Genomic DNA, 21,173 nt, shown 5'->3' on the forward strand with positions numbered 1-21,173 from the left:
ATCCTGTTACTTACCACATACATTTATATAGAAGCAAAAAGCGGTCCTCACTATCAAATTTAACCAACTAGTTTTACAAAGGAGACTGTTCTGGGCTCGGAAGGCAAAGTAGGGAAGCCTGAGTAAATCAGGTGATAAATCCACGACGTTAAGTTAGAGTATTTAAATTTGGTCAAAGCAAGCAGTTTGAGGAGCAGAGGGATATGGGAGAAGAAGAAGATGCCATGAAAGGGAAACACCAAACTGGGATATTTATTTAGAAGGGGCAAGAAGTCTAGAATCCAAGGCCATTGCTCTTTGTTATTTGGGATCATTAAACCCTATTTTCATCTTCTTGGAACTAGCTCGTGGGGTGTATTCATTTTCTAGGGCTTCTGTAACAAAGCATCACAAACTACATGACTTAACCAACAAATGTATTTATTGTCTCACAGTCCTGGAGAAAAAAAAGTTACCAAATAAATCGTTTTCAATGAAAAGTCATCTATTTCCTGCAAATGGTTACAGGAAAAGAAAATAGATTTGGACAACTTTTCAACTTTTTATCTTTTAAGACAAACAACTGCAGAAAAAATTTTTGCCCTTGAAAAAGGTAGTAGAAACTCTTATAAATTTAAAATTAATTTTGAGTTTGTGATTATATAACTATATGGGCTAGTATAAATAAAACACAAGGGGAATGATTAATTAAAAGAAAGATTTTCCTCCCCAAGTTTATAAGAAGCAAGCAGGTGAAGAAGTACCGTACTTTTTGCTCCATAAGACACACTTTTTTTCCTCCAAAAGTAGAGGGGGAAATGCCCGTGCGTCTTATGGAGCAAATGTTCTTTTTTTTTTTTTTTTGCTGCTGCAGGTTCCTGGAGACCTAGAAGAGTATTTGAACATTAAAGTCTCTTCTCTTTTGTTAATAACAGTGATAATGGTTGTTAATACTGCTGTTGAGTTTACATTATTGAAATATTATTGTGATATATTTTATTAAATATTTTAACACACCATTTTGTTCAGAACACTTTTTTTCTTATTTTCCTCCTTAAAACCCTAGGTGCGTCTTATGGTCAGGTGCGTCTTATGGAAAGAAAATATGTTAATTCTCTCCTGTTAATGATTCTGTCTCTAACATCTAACATAGTCCTTGGCAAATAATATGTGCTCAGTAAGTTTGTGTTGAAAGAATGAATGAATAAATGAATAAGATAATATAATATAAGCAGACATTGGCGATACTTGGACTGGCAGCTGGATATGATAATATAATTGCAAATCTTGCTTCGTTATTTATTAAATTTGAATCTCAACGAAGCAGTTCTCAGTCTGGTGTTAATTACCATAGATTCTTTAAAGCAATAAACCTGAATTTCATTAAAAGAATTATATTACCCAAACTTCATTAATTCATACTCCTCTTTTCCTTTATTTAGTATGGCATAGTGAGGTCTAATTTCATTGAAATGACCCAGAGGGAAGTAAGTGATACCAAATAAGAGACAAGAAAACTGATTTAAAAAAAAACACCAATATTCACCAGAATCCCTGTCTTTATGAAAGCCAACTTCACCCAAGAGTGAGAGAAGAAGCAAAATATACTTTTAGGGAAGTGAGATAGATGATTGTAGGTGTCTTGGGACACCTGAGAAATAGTTTGGAAGTATAGAAAATAATTACTGTTTTAAAGATAAGAATCATAAACATTTCCTTTGATACAGTAAACACCTTCACCCACATGGAAGAAGCAACCTTTAAATCCAGCTGGTTATACAAATTCTAACAAAATAGTACATTATATCTTACTCAACTTTGCTTGACCCCAGAAGTTAAATAACACCTAAAATGTTGGTGTCTTTGAAAAAATCTTATTTAAATTCTTTATTTTAAACTTCAGTTTCTTTTATATTTGTGATTGTGTGAGATGAGTCTAGAGAAGTCCCTGGGCATAATTTTACTGCTCACAGCCAAAACTAAAGTGGACATTCTAAGGCAACTCCACTTAGTCATCTCGTATGGTTGGTCTTACCGAGCTGGAGTCTTCCTTTTCCCTTGAGTTAAAAGCCAAAGCTGATGATAATCAAGAGAATGGAGGAGAGAGATAAAGAATGGTTTTCCTTTCCCTAATCGTGCCTGTTTTATTTAGGCCTACTGTCTGGGTTTTTAGTATCTAATCACTCTTTTATGTCATTCCTGGTACCAGGGCTTATTTTCATGCTTTTTCTCTGACATGTTCAGCATGCTGTTGCTTTTATAGCAACTTGTTTCTCTTTCCCAATCCACAAATGTATTGTCCCTTGGGCCCATTCTCTCACATTAAGCAAATACAACTACTATGCCTTAGTAAACTTTTGCATTCTTTATTATTAGCAATGATATTCAATTGGGCCTAATGGAAAACCACTCTGTAATAGCTATATCTTTTTATAAAAATGATAACAAGCAAGATTTTTAAAAATAATTGCTGGATGTGATCAGAATGTGGTATTTTGCTGCTGCAAAATATTATTAAGAGCTGCTCTTTATGAATACTTCTCTTGTACAGGTATTTAGCATATATTTATAATTAGTTTTCAGCACAACTGAAAAGTGTAGATTATTTCTAATCACATAAATATAGACAAAAAAAAAAAAGTAAGATTCAGGTCAGATAACCAATGGGACAAAATGAAATCTGCCCACCTCTGAATTCCACGCTATTCCAATCAAGAGCTGCCTCTCAGTCTCAATATGGTGTCTAGTGCAGTAGTAAAAATAAAATTTCTAAGCTTTTAAATCACTCCAAAATGCCTCCTTAACATGTCATTTCCCAGAATATTGATAGAATACCTCTACTCAATTGTGATTACTCCTAATTAAGTGGAAAATGGTGGTGGGGGTGGGGGTCAAAACAAAAATAGGTGCTTGGTAGAAGGGAATAGCTTGGTAGAAGGGAATATTTTCCCTTCTACCATATGCCTCCGTGGCACTTACAGACTTGCAGTTCTTTTTGAGAGCTGGCCAGAATGAATAGGGTAACAGAAATGAAAGCAGAAACAGATGTGGGCAAGTCTGGGTGACCTGCCAAGTGGAAGATAATGTTCTATACAGATGCAGACTCAAATATAGTTAATAAAAATCTTAAAGACACAGTTATCTCCATTTGCCAAGTACCAAACAACGAGCAAGATACGCATCTTCCAGGGGTGACTCTTTAAAGTTGAGAGCTAAGGTTTGGCATATAGAATTTTATTTCCATTCCGAACTGTCTTCAGCTTCCTTTGCTAAGCATTATGGGACCATCATTTAACCGATTGCAAATGTTTCTGTGGTAAATGTTTCCATGAGAGTCACCAGCTGGGTGGGCAAGGCTCTTCTTTTACATTGAAACGTGGAAAGCAGGAGTGGGTAACAGCTAAGTCCTCCTGTAGGACAGCGATGCAGAAAGTTGTCTCTAAATCAATTTTCTGTATTTACTTAATTTTAAGTGCCAGTTGCTTAGAAGGTGCAGGTAAAATGAAGTCATAAAAAAAGCTCTTGGGCTCTAACTCCTTCTCAGCCAGACTACTTCCAGTGGTTTAGGAGTGCAACCCAGAAGAAGTCCGAGTGGTTTCCAGAAAAAACAGTGTCAATGGCCAAACCAAGCAATCTACTTAAAGTGGGCAAAGCAGAGCTGGAAGCCATTATGAGTTCGAAGCAAGAGACACTATTCTCCTTCCTTCTCTCACTGGAGGCCCTAAGAATTAAGTCTAAATAGGGAATCAAAACTTAGATTGCTGGGAAGGAATGGAGCCCTTAGCAGCGAATCGGTTCTTCCCTTTGTTGTGTATCTTTATTAAAAATTTAAATTCTTCAAAATGAGCCTTTCTCTCAGGATTAAGACAGAAAATCTATTACCACCATCTCTGGATGTTCTTTCTTATATTTCCCAGGGGTCAAAAGTCTTCACGAAAACAGAGTCATTCTCAAATTGGACTTTCCTGGAAAGGGCTTTATTTTTTAAGGCATCTTTAGTGGGAAGGCAGCAGGGTTTTTCTTTACAGAGGAAAATTGTAAACATAGCAGGCAATCAATTAGCACATTAACTTAAAATATTTACTTGCTTTTGTTTTTACTTTTCATCAAAGGTGAAGAGTGGTATTATTCCAAAGAGAAATCACTTTTCTTTGTTCGCTAGATAACATGAGATAACTATTGCCTATAGCTCAGTCCCCTTCTCATTGGGAAGGAAACGACAATATCTGAGGGCAGCAGTGTGTTCTGACTGACATGGAGTGACCCACCCATGTTAGTGTTTGTCACCTCCAAAGGGCGAGGCAGCGATAGGCTCAGTCAACTGGATTTGTCTCTGGTCCTCCCTGCATTATGTCACTTATTGGCTGTGGTGTGTGGAATCCCTCTCTTATCTTGTGAATTCTCTCCAGAGGCCCAAGACCTTCTGGGGGCTTCCCTGTGGCAAGAATTCGTGAATGTATCTCCCTTATCTTATCCTTCAGGTATGAATGGTAAAGCTTTCTATATGATGTCTGGGGCTTACCCCGGGGGAATAAATTCCTAAATAGCCTTATATAGCTTCTGAGCAGAGCTAATCTGAGAATTAGAGGAGACTTGGAGGGTTGAAGAGAAGGTATTCTCCCATTGCTTCTGAAAGGATGCCGAGTGAAAGGTACCAGGTAAGTAGCATTTACTCGCTCAGCTCTGTATCTACTCCCTGGTGTGACTTACACAACCCTGGGAGAATGAGCCTCACAGCAAGGCTTCCTCGGGGACGCTGAGGCTGGCTGCACCCACCCAGTGCAGAGCTACGGACAGTCCAGATCTGTGATTTACATCATTGATGTCTTTGTCCCACACATTTGAATTCTAGGTTGGGGAAAATACACTTGTAAAGGCGAATAAGTGAATACCAGTTTTCAAAAAAAGGCCAACTTTCAGAAAACTAAAAACACTTACTGAAGTTACCATCTTCATCAACTAGTCACCCTTAGAGTCTTCAGCTCGGGCCTCTATTTGAATCAAGTTTCTGCAGCTCTGAGCACACTTTGATATTCAGGAAGCGAGATCCTCACACGTTCCATGATCCTTCACTTTCTCTTTCATTCCAGGTTGAGTTTAACCTTTCATCTCTTACTCTGTCAGCAAGGAATACTCTATATTACACTGCCTGGCCACGTCGGTTCAGTGGCCCATTTGAGGACATCACCACGAGGGCACATGTGCTCGGTTGCAGCAAAAACTATTGCACTTATGAAGCCCAAACTGTCTACTGTCGAAGGTCTGCAGGACACCAGTGTGCTTGCACTAGCTGAGAATCAGTGCTCCAAACCCCTCACATTCTGGCTCTCTCTAGCCTCCCGTGGAGGAAACGTATCGGAAGCAGGCTCTGGTGCGGAAAAGAGCTATATCACTGCGCATCTTTCTTAGCTAATCCTTGTGAAGAACTCTGAGGGGCTGGAGATTTTACCCTGCTTGCAAACGAACACATGTATGATAGCCAGTTTCATGGTTACTGGTAGGAAGGAGGCAGAGAATCCTGGGTAAGAGACAAAGGAATGTTTTGACTCACAGGGATAGCAATGGTCAGAGTATATGCATTTCTGTTTTCTTCTTTTTGCCAGTTCCCTGAGTCTAACACGGTAATGCAAAACAAAAGGGCCAAATGACACCCCTCCTATGCAGTAGGTGGCATTGTGGGAGAGGAACCCTGACTTTGGGGAGCCCCAATATTTCACAGGGGGAAGCAAGCGTTTCTGTGTTTGTTTTCGGAGAGGCAATGTCTTTGTTTCACTGCATGATAGGCATGCAAAGCATCTCCCTTTGTTCCTGAGGGAGATATTGCCTTTTTTTCCCCCCAAGGCTGTTTGCTGTAGAAACATTCTTAAAAGTATAGCCCAGAATAAAAGAGCAATCAATGCTTCTGTTGTAAAATGTGCAGAAATGTGAGACCCACAGAGAATCATCTCCCAACAATTTCGTACATATACAACAGAGCTGGTAATGCATTGCTTTGAGATGAAAGAGAGTTTGAATTATTTCCAGCCAGGACTCTAATGCCATGTTATCTTTCCGTAGGGTTGTTATAGTGATTTGGGAGATTAAAGATAAGAGAGATGGCAGAGAAGCTGTGCTGGAGAGCAGAATGGACTCAAGGACTCCTAACTCGTCAGTTTCTCGTAAATACTAAGTAGTGGAAGTAAATGATTCTCCACTAAATGGTGACCTTTCTTTTCAGGTTAGTGCTCTTGAGTTCATGCTTCAAGAAGCTACCAGTGGGTAGTATACCGAGTTGTCATCTTTTCAACATTCAGACAGTACCCGGCCACTGTAAGATCATTAAAAACTTTAAATCATCCTCCCCCACAAATTGTGATATTAACCTTACCACTTACAGGTAGATTCTAACTTTAAAAATTGGTCTTGTATAATTGCATTGAAAAAAAGAATCCATTTATAGACTGGAAATCAATTATTGTTTGGTAGTTCAGAAGTTTATAAAGTTAACCTTTTAACTAACAAAAAATGATCTAATGCTTTCAAAACCTCAGTAGACTAAAAACGCAAAGGAGTGGAACTTTTCATGAATTAAATTAATAACGGGGGTGTTGGGCAGATAAAATGTATTATGCTCACTTTGTTAAAAATAGGCGCTGCCCACGTGAGGCCATTGCCCAGGTGATATTAATGTGTGTTGAGAATTGTTGTAGCCTGAGGCTTGGTTTTGGGATTAAGCCTGTCCCACCCTTTTTGGTGTGAGGTGGTACAATCCTATCATGCCTCAGAGAAGTGACTTTGTATTAGAGACTTCCCTATTATGTATATTGGATTAAGGGTTTGGATTTCTACACTATAAAAGGGAGGCAGAACAGGACTCGGCTCTTGGTTCCTGAGGTTAGCATGAGAGAGCGGAGAGAGTAGAGCCAGCAGCTAAAGGAGGCCACGTGGAGGAGGCCAGGAGAAGCAGCCAAGATGGCGGAGTGCTGAGTGAGATGGGGAACTGAGGAGAAGAAGGCTGGTGAGCTAGAAACCTTTGATTCTAGGAAACTCGGATAAGTCAGTGGCTTTGTGAGCACTGAGTGTGACTGGGTTTTGGAGCCCAGTGTGTATTTTTACTTGCCCGCCGGGTGCAAGCTGGATTAAAGGCTATGGCCCACCAGTTTTTGGCTCCATGGTTTCTTTACCGACTGTCCGAATCCAATGGGAACCTGCATGTGAATGGCCACGATGGCAGCTCCTGGCCTTACAGGGGGGCTCATTTGAGGAGCGATGACAGGAAAATAATTAAATCAGTGTCTCTGAAACAAAGGGGCTGCGGGTCAGTTTTCTCTCTGGAAAAAAAATACGACACATTTTCTCAGTAGGATGCTGCTTTGGTGAGCAATTAATTTTAAATGATCATTTTCTATGTTCTGGGAAATGTAAATATCAAGACAAATTCTCCCTGCCCTCCTCTCTCCTTGTGTTCTCTTCTCTCCAAGATGGGTCGAGTGTGGAATGAGAATGCAGAGTTCTCTCCGCTGAGCAAGGAGGTGCGCTGGATGAGAATGCAGAGTTCTCTCTGCTGAGCGAGGAGGTGCGCTGGGTGAACGCTCCAGGGGAGCGCGGCTCCGGCAGATAGGGAGAATGGCAGGGGAAAAAAATGACTGCATTGCATCGGACTCAGATGATTTTCCCCTGAGGAAAAGGACAGCTCCAGCCTTCTCTTTTGGGAGCTTTCAGCCTGCCATCACTCTTCTGCATCTCCGCCCCGAAGTAAATAATGTCCCAGTTGCTTTCACTTTGGAAAACAGCAAACACCCTGAGAGGATTTAGAGAAAATAGCCATGCACCTCAGAGATACCCAACTGCCCACTCTATTTTCTGTGGAATTCCTAAGGGGACTTTTCCTTAATAGGGGCGGACTTTTTCTTAGGCTGTTTCTGCAGAGCATATACTAATGTTAACAATTAAGCTCCATGTGAAATGCAGAGAAAGACATGTTTGGTGCATGTTGGGAGAGGAACTTTCTTAAAAGGCATTTTTTCCTTTTCTCTGTATGTATTGCTAAAATAGACTATATGTATATATTTAAAATTCAATCCCAGTTGGTTATGAAACTCCTCTAAAGTCTATCTATCTATCTATCTGTCTATCTATCTATCTATCTATCTATATCTAAGTTTCTGTCCAAAAGGTAAAATTTCTTTGGTTTCTAAGGAGCGCTTTTGTTCAATACATACACTATTTCTCTTCTCTGCTCATTATGTTGTCTTTTGTATAGTTTTTCTATTCAAATAAATCTCCTTCTATTGGTGGTAATTATAGAGCCTTTCTGTTATGCTAGTCAATGGGGAGATTACTAGGTGAATGTTGGGCAGATAAAATGTATTATGCTCACTTTGTTAAAGATGGTGCTGCCCACGTGAGGCTGTCGCCCAGGTGATATTAATGTGTGTTGGGGATCGTTGTAACCTGGGGCTTGGTTTTGGGATTAAGCCTTTCCCACCCTGTTTGATGTGGGGTGGTACAATCCAATCATGCCTCAGAGAAGTGACTTTGTATTAGAGATTTCCCTATTTTGTATATTGGATTAGAGATTGTGAAGCTACAATATAAAATGGGGGCAGAACAAGAGTTTTCCCTCTTGGTTCCTGGGATGATTAGCATGAGAGAGGAGAGAGCAGAGCAGAGAGCAGAAGGAGGCCACGTGGAGTAGGCTAGCAGAAGCAGCCAAGATGGCGGAGTGCTGAGTGAGATGCCAGTTTATACAGAGTTTGTATCTGGGATAAGGAAGGAGATGGGGAACTGAGGAGAATAAGGCTGGTGAGCTAGAAACCTTTGATTCTAGGAAACTCGGATAAGTCAGTAGCTTTGTGAGCACTGAATGTGAGTGGGTTTTGGAGCCCAGTGTATGTTTTTACTTGCCCGCCGGGTGCAAGCTAGGATTAAAGACTATGGCCCACCAGTTTTTGGCTCCATTGTTTCTTTACCGGCTGTCCGAATCCAATTCGAACCTGCATGGGCCAGTCTGCTGTGATAGTGGCAGCCGTGGCTTCTGGCTTTACAGTGAACAACGTCTGTGCCTTCAGGAATTTACAGTCTAGAGCTGTGCCGTCTGATACAGTAGCCACTAGCCACATGTGGCTAATGAGCATGAGGTGTGACTTGTGTAAATGAAAAACTGAATTTTTAGTTTTATTTACTTTTAATTACCGTATTTTTCACTCCATAAGACGCACCTGACCATAAGACACACCTAGGATTTTAAGAAGAAAAATAAGAAAAAAGTATTCTGAACCAAATGGTGTGTTAAAATATTTAATGAAATACCATATTTTTTGCTCCATAAGACACAGGGGCATTTTCCCCTCCACTTTTGGGGGGGAAAGTGTGTCTTATGGAGCAAAAAGTACAGCAATTAAAATTTAAAATGCCTTAATTTTTAAAACATTGATTACAGGTTGGAATGATAAAAATGAAGAAAGACACAGAATTTTAATATTCATTTCATCTGTTGGACAGACAGATTTATCAAATAAAATAATGAAATGCCCAGTTAAATTTGAATTTCAACTAAACAGGAATTGTTTTTAAAATATGATTATATTGCTACTTTTTACATGATAAGTCTTTTTTCTTTACTCCTTTAATATGACTTTTAGAAAGTTTGAAATGACATATATGGCTCCCATGGTATTTCTATTGGATAGTGTTGCTTTATAATAAATATTGTTAGTTTGACTTTTCTGAAATATATACTTCATGAAGGCAAGCAATTTTTTTGGGTTGTTTGCTAACATAAATGCAGTTGATTTTCAAGTGTAGGATTTATAATATATTGTAATTTTTTCCTGGGAACCAAAGCGACTGATTTTAGAAGAGCTCTTTAAAGTTAGAGGACAAAAATGTTCAGGTACTGGAGTTCTCTCCATGAATCTGCATTCACTTAATCCATTGTTTTTCTCCTCTTTTTCATCCCTCCTCAACCACGTCCATGTGTTATTATTTCAGTAACGCTATGGCCGACACCACTAAATGGCCGACATCTTTGGCTTTTCATTGCACCCTTCAGGCATAAAGTCGGCCCTGATTAACCCAAAGGTCTTCCCTTCCGTGCTTGCACCTAGCCGCCCAAAGGTCTTCCCTTCCGTGCTTGCACCTAGCCGCCCAAAGGTCTTCCCTTCCGTGCTTGCACCTAGCCGCCCATAGGTCTTCCCTTCCGTGCTTGCACCTAGCCGCCCAAAGGTCTTCCCTTCCGTGCTTGCACCTAGCCGCCCATAGGTCTTCCCTTCCGTGCTTGCACCTAGCCGCCCAAAGGTCTTCCCTTCTGTGCTTGCACCTAGCCGCCCAACCTGGCTGTAGAAGGTTGCACAGAAGGCTCCTTGTATCTGCTATAAATGTATAATCTACACTGCAATTGGGCTTTTTAACTTGGTGCATGTCTTTGGTTCATTCCCACCATCATTTTCTTAAAACACTTTAAAACTCGCCGTTCTCCATAATGCTCCAATTTCTTTATCCTTACCACTGCTCTCAGAAAATGATATTTTCACAGAGAAAATGAAAACTATTAGATAAGATTGTGATCCCTCCTCTTCCCATTTCCAAACATATCTCTGCCTACATCTGTATCTAATCTATTCTCATTTCCTCCTGTTTAATGGAGGAGCTGTTTGCATCCTCTCCCAGCCAGTCTGTTCCCTTGCTCTTTAGAATGGTCCACTATCTCCGTCTCTGCCTCCCTATCTGTCTCCTATTACCACTGTGTAAGGAGATTGGCTTGTCCTCATCGCTGAACTGTGACATTTCTTGTTAAGATCAATAATGGCCTCCATGAATCTAAATCCAATGGACAGTTTCAGGCTGCTTCTTTCTTACTTGACTTTCCTGTGGTGTTTGCTACTGTTGATCACTTCTCACTTCCCTTAAGTGTGTGGACGCAACGCTTCTCTGTTTACTTGCTACCTCTCCGTTGACTTTTACCTTTGTGGGCTCATCCTTCTGTCTCGGGACTTTTATATAAGAATTCTCTGATGCTTGAGGCCCTTTTTTTCACTTGATACTCTGTCCCTAGGCTCTCACATTATGCCTCTGGCTTCCATTACTACCTGTATGTAGATGATTCACAAATGTGTTCCTGCTGGACACTCCAGACCCACGTTTCCCTTTGAGAATTCAGGATTGATGTGTAAAAAGCACGGTGAGCTCAATATGTCAGAACTGAATTCATTATTTCTCCTTCTCCTCAAACTTGGTTCTTTTCAGGTGTTATCTAATTCAGTGACCCCTGCCCTTTCACCTTCACAAAGTTCAGACTTGCACCGCTAGCTGACACCTCTCTCTGCTTTTTCTGACGTTTCCCCTGATAAATCTATTACGCATTTCATTTCTTCTTAGTGTCTGTTCTTTTTTTTTTTTATGATGGGGGAAGATAATACACAAGGTAAAGAGAGGCTTTTATTAGAAGTGAAGCAACAAAGAATATAGCTAATACCATACATCAAGCTCAGTCCTTTATTTTTGTAGAAAAGATGGCGAAGCTTAAAAATCCTTAATTGGGATAGAACTGAGCAAGACCTGTCATCTTCAGAGTGTGTAAGTGTAACCTCTGTTTCACAGCTGATAAATGCAAAGTTTCCTCAAAGGTAATGGTGGTTCTATTCTGAATATGTTTTCAGACATTTTTGAAGGTTAAATTAATTTTAATGTGAACTTTAATTATATATATATTTGCACATAGAAAACTGCATAAATCATGTGTGTTCTGCTCAATGAATCTTCACAAAATAAACACATCTGTATAACCTCCCACAAGAAATTATAGAACAATGCCTGTACTACATAAGATCCTATGGGCTCCCCCTCCAAGAAATGAACATTTCTTCCTCTTCAAAGGAAACCACAATTGTGACTTCTAACATCAAAAGCTAATTTTTAGTATACTGTTATGAAGTAGCTCAAATCCATTTTTAAAATAGATTTATAGTGCCTCAAACAAGTAGGTGTATGTACCTACAGCAATTTACTATGAAAACCTCTAAAATCATTTGGTTCATTATTTCATTGCTGGAGTCAAGATTCTTTTTCTATCCTGACCTCATAATATTTTGTAAAAAAGACATGACATCTGTAAAGCCAGGAGCCACAGCCAGGGCCACTATCACAGCAGCCCGGCCCATGCAGGTTCGCATTGGATTCGGACAGTCGGTAAAGAAACAACGGAGCCACAAACTGGTGGGCCATCGTCTTTAATCCTAGATTGCACCCGGCGGGCAAGTAAAAATACACACTAGGCTCCAAAACCCACTCACATTCAGTGCTCACAAAGCCACTGACTTATCCGAGTTTCCTAGAATCAAAGGTTTCTAGCTCACCAGCCTTATTCTCCTCAGTTCCCCATCTCCTTCCTTATCCCAGATACAAACTCTACACAAACTGGCATCTCACTCAGCACTCCACCATCTTGGCTGCTTCTCCTGGCCTCCTCCACGTGGCCTTTCTCTGCTGCTCTCTGCTCATCATCATCCCAGGAACCAAGAGCACAAACTCTGTTCTGCCCCCATTTTATATTGTAGCTTCACAACCTCTAATCCAATATACCAAATAGGGAAGTCTCTAATACAAAGTCACTTCTCTGAGGCATGATTGGATTGTACCACCCCACATCAAAAAGGGTGGGAAAGGCTTAATCCCAAAACCAAGCCCCAGGCTACAATGATCCTGCCTGCCCCCAACACACATTAATATCACCTGGGCAACAGCCTCCACGTGGGCAGCGGTGCCATCTTTAACAAAGTGAGCATAATACATTTTATCTGCCCAACAACATCTTTGCTAGAAATTGAGCATGTTCATTCTGCTGTGTCACCTTGGAAAAGTTATTTAGCACCTCTAAAGTTGTTCATCTGTAAAAATGAGCATAAAAGCCTTAAATACTAAGGTGATCACCATCATAGAATACATTAATATGTATAAAAATCATATCATTTTTGGGAGTTATTTATTATTAGTAGTGCTAACATACACAAGTTCATACCAGAACTCTTTAAAGGCAATGTGCTAAATTAGTGACTTTCTATCCAACCTTGGGCAAATGATTTAGTTTTTGAGTGTTTGAATTTTTCCTCTTTTCTAAGGAGACAAAGGGTAGAGAAACAAGGAGTTGTTTTTGTAAGCACTGAGTTCTACAGATGATAAGATAAAGACACCTTTTAAATATGCAAATTACCTTTTTGTTTCAATGCACAGCAGTGCAAAAGCAAGTCACTGATCTCTTGAGAGATGATCTTTTTGAAAGAGTTAAAGTCATACTGACTTTTGAAATTCCCTAAGAATATCTGGATTACATTCTAATATGAAAACCTCTCTCCATTCTAGAAAAAAAAAGATATTTAGGACTAATATATTGAAAAAGAAGTCCAAATTTAGTTCTTCCTGAAGCAATGAGGTTAATAACCACAAAGGCACAAATAGATATATATTGTTAGTTATAAATTGTAGGGGTTGGGAAGTAGATGCTAGAGAAGAGTCAGGAATCCTGGGATTCAGTCTCTTTTTTTCTGCTATTCAATTGTACGACCTTGGGCAAGCCATCTTAATGTTTTGTGGTTCAATTTACTTGCTTGTAAAATGAAGTTGTTAGTTCAATAACTTCATCATTCATACCACTTTTTATATCTTCCAATGAAAAATTTTAAACATGTATGTTAATTGTTGATGGAGCAGAGATTTAGAGACTATAGATTCATAGTTAAAAAAAAATTTCAAACTGAATTTAAACAAGTGTGTGTGTGTCTGTGTGTACTGAAGTGGTTCAGACACTGAAGAGAAAGGAGTTTATAAAAAAGGAAAGGAAATATTGTGGTGACAAGAGAATGAGTGTTTATAATGTTGAGTCCTAGATTTCTTGTTTCTGAATATAGCGTGAACCTGAGAGTTCTCAGTTTGAAATTAAGACAGGCAGTGTGACACAGTAGAAATAGTGCTGAAATAACACTTGGAATCTGGATTCCAATAGCTGTTCTGTGTGACTAGAAGTGTGATATTTGACATGTCATTTCACCTGCTGGCTATTCTCAGATGAAAAAAAAGGTGGTTGGACATGACTACCTGGTTCACTTTCAGTTCTGAAAGTGCTTGATTTTTTAAGAAGAGAATGAACCAATTTTACTGTGTGGTGTGGGTATTGGATGAAGAGGCTTCATGATATTTGGGGATAAATCTAAGGCTCATAATTAGAGAAGAGTCCAGACAAAAATGTTGCATCTTATTTTTTAAAGGCTCTTGAAAGCCTGACCAGGTGATGGCACAGTGGATAGAGCATTGGACTGGGATGCGGAGGACCCAGGTTCGAGACTCTGAGGTTGCCAGCTTGAGTGCGGGCTCATCTGGTTTGAGCAAAGCTCACCAGCTTGGACCCAAGGTCGCTGGCTCGAGCAAGGGGTTACTCGGTCTGCTGAAGGCCCGCGGTCAAGGCACATATGAGAAAGCAATCAATGAACAACTAAGGTGTCGCAACGAAAAACTGATGATTGATGCTTCTCATCTTTCTTCGTTCCTGTCTGTCCCTATCTATCCCTCTCTCTGACTCTGTAAAAAAATAAAAAAATAAATAAAGGCACTTGAAAGATTTATAACTCAACTTTGGTCTCAGTCAGCTACATTCACCACAATGCTGCATACCAACCATGGCAAAACTTAGCAGCTTCTAGAAAAAAAGTCATTTATATCTTATTCATGCCTCTGCAGATCAGCTGACATCTGGCTGATGGTTGCAGGTTAGTTTTGGGTGTCTATAGGGGACCAGTGAACTATCCTGGGTATGTAGACTGTGTAATTGTGCAAGAGGGCAAGTCCAATTACTCATGCAAATTTCAATATTTATGTTTAGGTTGTCTCTGCTCGTGTCTTATTGGCTAAAGCAAATATTATGATCAAGTCCAAAGTCAAGGGGTTTAAAAGTACATTATACTTACCATGGACTATAGCAAAGGTATAGCACTATTATAGAAGAGAGAAGAGTAAAAGACTTGGGAGCAATAATACAATTTATGACAATTTGACATGTTTGTGTATGTAGATGTGTAATGGAACAAGGAAGGCAGAACAGACTTCTGAGTGGTTAGCTAAGAGAGCAGCATAGATTTGAGGAAATGTAGGTTCCATCATCAGTTTTACTACTATATACCCAAATATGTACCCACAAGCAAAGTAGCTTCTTATACTCTATATTGCTGATTGAATGAATTTCCATAGAAAAAGTTCTTATAATGCTCAGTATGGCCTCCCTATTGATAAATCCCATAACTAATTTTCAATTCCCATCATACCTGACCTATCAATGGCATTTGACACGGTTGAGCACTGTCCTCCTAGTCACTTTTTCACTTGACTTTACTTCTGCTTGGAGACCATTGGTGAAAACTAGTCACATGACTCCTTCCAACCTCAAGGACAGCTGGAAAAGTGAGGGGTGCATTGATATTCAGAGAGCATTGATTGCTTCTGGCACGTGTTCTGAAGGATTCTCCGAGTCCACTTTATTTCCTTTACCTCTGTGACTCTAAGGGTGTGCCTCATTGTACCTTCTCCATACACTGGTCACATTCTTTAAAGCAGGGGTCTCAAACTCAACTCAGCATGTGGGCCGCAGAGCAAGATCACAGCCGTTTGGCAGGCCGCACTAGGTCTACAAAAGGCAACTGTTATGCAACACTTTTCTCACTGCAGTTGAAAACAAAAAAAAATCAGTACAACAAGCACAATCGTACATGCAGTTTACTCAGTGTCACAAAACAACCAGAAACTGTAGTTCACATCACAACTGCTGTTAACTAAGCTAATATCTAGCTAGGATGCTAGAGAAATGAAAAATACAAGTAGGCCCCTAGGCTTACTTAATTTTATCCAAAATATTTTGAACTTCGTGGATTAGTCTGCGGGCCGCACAAAATTGTTCGGCGGGCCGCATGCGGCCCATGGGCCACGAGTTTGAGACCCCTGCTTTAAAGGTAAGCATTATCAAATAGCACTCAATAACAGGCCCTAGGGAATGGAGAAGGAAGGGGAAAAGAAGAGGTAGATATGTAGATGATGGCCTGTAGGAGTAATAGGCATTAAGTTCCGGGTACCACTTGCTAGCTGGGTATGTGGGCTTTAGTATCTTATCTGTACACAGAAGAGTAGTAATAATAGCACCTACCTCATAGGATCCTTTTGAGGACAAAATTAATATACATGAGGCCCTTAGAAAAGTGCCTGGCATGTGGAGAGTGCACTAAGTGCCAGCTATAATTATTTCATGAATTGAGCAATTAAATTCTAAATAACAGAGAACTGAATAAAAAAGTGATAGCAAATGTATAAAAATTTAAACCGCCTCCCATATAAACCTCAGCCTAATGAGGAAGATTCTCATTTTAATGTTTTATTACCAGGATTATCAAAATATAAAAAAGAAAAAAAAAAAAGAAAACAGAATGTGTTTTTTCTCTGCACATGTGGCACTTTGGCTAGAGGTAAAAATAATAATAATTTTTTTTTTAAAGCTCTGAACAAGAACATTTTGGAAATGGAGCCGAGCCCACGAGCGGGGGCACCGGAGGTGTGTTTGGCTACCGCACATCATCTTGCTGGATGGAGACTCCTCTCATTCAGTGTCAAGGGACTGTGAGGAGTGACTGGACGTCTAAAGACCTCGTTAGAAACCTGCAGGGGACTCAGGCTGGCCCCTGCTGATGTGGCTCTGTGGTGATGGCGTTCTGTCCCGATCACCCGCAGGGAAGTGTTCTTGCTACCTTCTCCCCCCCTGCGTTTCCAACAAGGCGGAACAGCTGAGGCAGACGACGCAGGATCTTTCTCCGATGACATAATGAGCATATTTCATTTCAGCTGCTGCCTTGAAGAAACACGATACTGAGTGATTTAGAGGAGCTGAGGCAAAGCCAGCCTACACAAGATTTGGGGGGTACCTCGTTAAATTTCCGGAAGATTATTTGGGTAAAATGACGTGGTAGGTTAAGTATCAGGCTGAAAAGGTGTAAGGCTTTTAATGGCTACAGAGGAGAAATTGCAGCCCTAAATAGAGCCCCAAACTACTCTTAAATTTAAAATGGCAAAAAAAAAAAAAAAAAAAAATTGTGACAAATCAGTCCGGTTTCGTAGACTGTACATTAGGGGTCCCCAAACTTTTTACACAGGGGGCCAGTTCGCTGTCCCTCAGACCGTTGGAGGGCCGGACTATAAAAAAAACTATGAACAAATCCCTATGCACACTGCACATACCTTATTTTAAAGTAAAAAAACAAAACGAGAACAAATACAATATTTAAAATAAAAAACAAGTAAATTTAAATCAAGAAACTGACCAGTATTTCAATGGGAACTATGGGCCTGCTTTTGGCTAATGAGATGGTCAATGTGCTCCTTTCACTGACCACCAATGAAAGAGGTGCCCCTTCCGGAAGTGCAGCGGGGGCCGAATAAATGGCCTCAGGGGGCCGCATGTGGCCCGCGGGCCATAGTTTGGGGACTCCTGCTGTACATACTTGTTTCAAAGGGGAGAGGGCAGAGCTGGTGGCATTAGCTGGGTGGCATTAGCCGCTAACTGCTACCTTGAAGAAAGGTATGTGTGAATTGATTTTCCTAACTTTACATCATCATAGAACTCTTAACTCTTCGTAAATGTTCCTGAGGGAAAAGGCCAAGTGAGAATTTTCCTTGTGCTCCACTAAGTAAAACATTAGCCGAAATTCAAGACAGCGTTTTGTGCAAAGGCATGTTTTCTGAATAAGGGTCTATACAAAGTGAGTTTTTTTGTTCCGATACATCTCCTCTTTCCCTTCTCTCCCTTGGATGTGTCCTCCCTTATTTCTTTTCACTTTTTTTTTTCTTTCTATCCACAAAATCCTTGGACATCCTACAGTGGAGTAGACACTGTTAGATGTGTTGAGGGAGGGAAGGGGAATGAGTGATGGAGAAGGATGAAATGAATATCTTTCTTCTGTCTCAAGAATACACAGATTTCTGGGTATGATCCATCTAGAAACATACTAATAATTCAAGATGCTTTCATGGGGGCTTTTGGTCAAGCTGAAGTCTAGAAGGTCTCTTCTAAGTCTCCTGTTTTGGGGGTATAAACCAGTGTCAGTTTCAGCTCTACTATTTACTAATTGGGTGACTTGAGATAAGTTTTTTAAATTTTGGAGCCTTTGGTTTTCTGATCTATACAATGCAAGTATAATGAGGGCTTGAAGTAAGGAAGAATGAATAGTACCAAGGGGATGAAGAGGATGGTGAAGAAATATTAATATAATATGAATATATTAGTATTAATACTTATATAAATATTAATTGATAAAATCAGGTGGTCTTGAATAGCAGTTGAATGTGAGGGAATTAAAGGATTCAAAGCTAAGGATGATTTGGAAGTTTCTAGCTTTAATCTCTGGTAATGCCATTAACTGGGATTAGAAATTCAGTACAAATATACAGTACTCTACTTTGGGTCTTAGGTTTTGAGGACCCTGAAGAATATAAAAGAAGAGGTACCCAAAGGATAATTTAAATACGTCTAGGAAAGTTATCAAATTTCAACATTTATTTGCTAAGCACATAAGATGTGCTAGATAATCTGTGAGACACTGAATATAGAATAGTTATAAAAGACTTAATTATCCCTTTGCTTTCTAGTGGAGGAGAAAGATGTAAATACAAATTAATATGGGAAAATATAGAACTAAAAAGTATGTTATATGATAGAAAATCACAGAGTGCTATGAAAATATCTAGTAGGAGGTGCTAATTTAGAGTGGGAGGTTTGCAGGGTCTTTCCAAGGAGATGTAAACTGGGACTGGGGAAGAATTAGAGTTAGCTGGGTATGATTTACTCCTAGACTATAACTCCAGAAAGTCAATTTCTTGACTTTTCCCAATGGTAGCAGGTTGGTGACTCTGGCCCTCGTCAGCACATCTACACTTTAGCAGGAACAATTAGGAAGAGAGAGGAGGGCTACTTATGTATAGTGGGAACATCAGCACAGACTTCATTTCACATCTAATTGGTCAGAGCTGCATCACATCCCTACCCTACGGTGGCAGGTTATGAAGGAAGAGGGGCCGGGAATTCAGGTTGAGGCAGTTGGTCAATGGCATCTGCTATTTTAAGCAAGAATAATGTCTTCAAAATTGAGACAGAAGAAAGTTTCAAGTCGATGAATTGGCAACGAAATCAAATGTCACAGAGGTTGAAAAGATGGGAGTTGAGCCTGACAAGGCGGTGGCGCAGTGGATAGAGCGTCGGACTGGGATGCCGAAAAAGATGAGTGTTGAAATGGAGCTATGAATTTGACATTTAGAATGGCAGAGACCTTGCCCATCATGCTCTCTGTTGTATTCTAGGCACCTTCTCCAGTGCCTAGGTTAAAGAACGCAATTAATCACTGACTAGGGAAATTAATCTGGCTGTGGTGTATTAGATGTATTGCATGAATAAAGGTCTGTATTGATCATCTAGTATAAATTAAATTCTAATTTTCTTTAAGTAAATACTTTCTGGAATGAGTGAGCATCTAGAGAGTTATCCTTCATATGAACATCAGAAATCAGTTAGGAGGAACAGACTAAAATTTAAAAAATATTTTCCCAAAGCTCAATGAAGGAAAGGAACTACCTGGAAGAATTTACTTACCTCTGTAATTTTAGTAGCTGTTTTTAGTAGGTACAGGTGGTTTGTAGACTTGGAAAAACTGTTTTTGTATCATTATACCTATTTATTTATATGCTCTCTTGTTATAAGAAAGATTAAAACGGTTTTCTGTCTCATGGAATAAAAAAATTCCAGGGAAGACATTTATGTTATCAAATGTGCTCAGTTAGTGGCCCTGGCTGGTTGGCTCAGCGGTAGAGCGTCGGCCTGGCGTCTTCCCCTCCCACAGCCAAGGCTCCATTGGAGCAAAGATGGCCCGGGCGCTGGGGATGGCTCCTTGGCCTCTGCCCCAGGCGCTAGAGTGGCTCTGGTCGCGGCAGAGCGTCGCCCCTGGTGGGCGTGCCGGGTGGATCCCGGTCGGGCGCATGCGGGAGTCTGTCTGACTGTCTTCTCCCCGTTTCCAGCTTCAGAAAAGAAAAAAAAAAATGTGCTCAGTTAGTATCTTATGTTTGCACAACACGTTAGAGTTCACAGAGCGCATTTAAATATAACATCTCATTTGCTTCTCTCAACCATAGGGGAGGTTATTAGGGCAAGTGTCATTAACACCCCCCATTTTATCATTGAAAAAAATCCAAGAGATCTTAAGTAACTTACTAAAAATTACACATGTATTTTTAGTAAGAGATTGAGCTAGGATTCAAATATGAATTTTAATTTATAATTCAGTGTTCTTTGCCAAATAAAGTTTGTTTCCAAATATATAGAATTAGTTCGGTAGTTTTATATTGTCACGTGAATCCCCCAAACTGGAGGCTATTTCTGCCTTCTGCCTTTTGTGTGGTGGGATGGGCGTGCACATTTTGTATCAGTGGACAAATAAATTTATGCAATACTCCCTTCTTCTTGCAGACATGCTGGGAAAGGCGAAAGGGGACAGTCTTTCTTGATGAATGAGAGTATTTCACTCAAGGCATACTTTATTCAGGGATCGTGTGTTAAGTAGTGTTCTTCACGCAGGACAACTACAAGGATCACTTCCTTTTTCCATTGGGGAATCATGTAGTTTGATCCTTATGGGATTCTCTGCTCACTGTCAAGTATTTATTGCGCATATGTTATTTTCATTGGCCATAAGAACAAACATCACAGCAGAGCTAAGTTATAGGTACGTGAGGTAACGATCTAATTTAAAGCCTGATTAGAATTTCATATTTCAGGATTTAGCATTTTAGTTCTTTAGGGACGATGACTTCTCTTGCGGACAGTCTGGCTTTCCTTGCTATTTTACATTGTACCTCACTTTCAAAATTGAGTTTTCCTTAACTTTCTTCTTTTGTTCTGGAGTCTTCTGTGGCTTGCCATCTGTGACTAATCCGTGTGCTTCCCTCTTTCAGGGGAAATGTTGATATGTTTATTTGGATCCCTTTAGTTCCCTGCCTTGTCCTCCTTGTGACCAACGACAGGATGTACTTCTTTTATGATTTTTTTAAAGCACTAAGTATAAATCTCTTTGTGGGCTATAATTCCAGGATGTGATTTGGTGAGGAATAAAAGGTGAAGAAGAAGAGGAATAACTCACTATTCT

This window comes from Saccopteryx leptura, chromosome 12 (assembly GCF_036850995.1).
Source record: "Saccopteryx leptura isolate mSacLep1 chromosome 12, mSacLep1_pri_phased_curated, whole genome shotgun sequence".
Taxonomy (NCBI): domain Eukaryota; kingdom Metazoa; phylum Chordata; class Mammalia; order Chiroptera; family Emballonuridae; genus Saccopteryx; species Saccopteryx leptura.